Here is a 2510-nt window from a genome sequence, read left to right as displayed (position 1 = left end):
AATCTGAATTATTTGGTGTCAAAAATGAACCCAAATTAGTGTCAGAAATTATTTTATAAACAGATAGAAATCTGATTGACTGTTAACTGTTTTTAAGAAAGAGAAAGACATTATCACACCACTTGGTGTATTAAGAAGTGTTTTTTTACGTAATACTACTACATTTATATGCTACATTTGAACTTAAGCTAGTGAAAATCGATTCATTCACATATAAGAAAATTAAGTAAGCTTTAAGGATTTTGACCACTACTTCCGGTACTTCCGGAATCGAAAACTTGATACCAGGGTATTGAAGCTCGGTTCATCCAAACATCAATTAATACGAACTATAAATTGAAAGAGTTTTGAGCCCAACTTAAGAGATTTTCTATGATTTTTCTTGATGGTTTGAAATTTTAAAAACGTATCGCTTTGTAATTTTAGAACCGAAAGTCGGAATTTTTAAAGGGAAAAGTTATTTTATTTGAATTGGACTTTATGAAGTTCTGATAAATTATTTGATCATAGACTATCATGATCTGCAATCTAGAGACATTTAATAGTCAATTCACTACTACATGGGTACTTATGAAAAACATACTTTTGAAATTGATATTTTTATTCCAACAGGCATAAGAGCGCACTAAAGCACAATAAAGCAGTGTACATATTCAAAGTCTTTAGCAACGCGTAAAACGTGAATCCTAACTGCTTGGAGGCTTTGGAGATAGTAAATTTAATATGCTCTTTGAAATTTAACTTAGAATCTAGAAGGACACCCAGATCCTACACCGATGATTTGCGTTCGAAACTTGACTGAAGACTGCTTACGACTACAAGTAATGACTGAACATTTAGAGGCATTCAAAACCATTCTGTTGAAATAACACCAATTTATCAACTAATCCAATTGCCCCTGTAGGAATAATTGATTTGATAATATGAAATAGCAAAGATCAGCGAAGATAAGTTCATGCACTTGATCGGAAAATTTAAATCGTTGAAATAAAGTAAAGTCCTTGAGGAACTCCACAGGTAACGGCGAATGGTGAACTAGTACAGCCTTTTATTTTCACTATCATTTCGAGGCTAAATAAACATGACTGAAGCCAATTAAAACATGAACGACCTATCGACGGTACCGAAAGTTGTATCTGAATAAAAATCGAGATATTCTTAGCCATCGGGAGCCTTGTATGGGAGTATAGCCTGTTTTCATAGTGATAGCATAGTCTTTTCACATGGGAAAGGCAAACACAAAAATGAATTCAATTAGTTTGTTGTTGTTGTTGTTGTTGTTGTTGTTTTTTTTTTTTCATAAATACGTTTATTTCATAAGCAATATACATAAGTTTTTCTTCGCCGTGTCTTCCACAATACATAGTAGTTTAAACCTGTATGTATGTATGTTGGTACTCATTAGTTAATCTAAACACTGTTTTTATCAAGCGAGTTGCTATTTTAAATTACATTAAATAAAATACATTTATTTTGTACATGATCTTATAACTATTTCAGGATTGTTTGTATCAGTTCACCACTTATATTCAATATCCTATAGTTGGCTATTGGTTAAACTCATGGAAGAGAAAATAGTCTAACATAAAATAAAATTTAAATTGGAACTCCAATGGATTTAATGAAATGATAAAGAAGTTTCATGTAAGGAAGGTCACGACAAGCAAGAATGTCGCGAACTGGGACATTGGATAGTCTACCTTGGGTACGCAAGGAATTTATTAGTTGAGATCTGACATCACGAAACTCCACGCATGTCCAAACAACATGGTCAATATCGCGGTAACCTTCGCCGCAAGCACAATGATTAGTCTCGGAAAGTCCAATTCGAAGGAGATGTGCATCTAACGTGTAGTGATTGGACATGAGTCTGGACATCACACGAATGAAATCTCTACTCACATCCAGTCCCCTGAACCATGCCTTTGTTGATATTTTAGGAATATTTGAGTGCATCCACCGACCCAGATCATCTTTATCCCAAAAAGCTTGCCAGCTGGCAAGTGTTCTTTGGCGAGACCCGCTATAGAATTCGTTGAAAGCAATCGGTCTCTCATAAATTTCACCCTCAATTGCACCACGTTTGGCTAAAATATCGGCTCTTTCATTGCCTGGAATGGAGCAATGAGCCGGACCCAAACTAATGTGATTTGATAATTATTATTCAATATGACGTTCAGGCACTGTTTTATTTTGCCCAAGAAAAAAGGTTCATTTTTGCAAGCAGCGTTTGAGCGAATAGCTTCAATTGCACTCAGACTATCTGTGAAAAGAAAATAATGGTTTGGAGATAATGTGACGATTACACTCAAACTATAATGAACTGCTGCTAACTCTGCTATATAAACAGATGCAGGTTCTTGAAGCCTAAATGAGACCGAAACATTATTGTTGAATATACCAAACCCAGTAGCCTCTTCAATTCGTGATCCGTCCGTGTAAAATATTTTCTCAGAGTCAATATGCCTGAACTTACTTGTAAATATTTTTGGGATTTCCATCGAGCGTAG

Source organism: Malaya genurostris, chromosome 2 (assembly GCF_030247185.1).
Source record: "Malaya genurostris strain Urasoe2022 chromosome 2, Malgen_1.1, whole genome shotgun sequence".
Taxonomy (NCBI): Eukaryota; Metazoa; Arthropoda; class Insecta; order Diptera; family Culicidae; genus Malaya; species Malaya genurostris.
The sequence above is the reverse complement of the archived record's forward strand: the minus strand, read 5'-3'. Positions refer to the sequence as shown.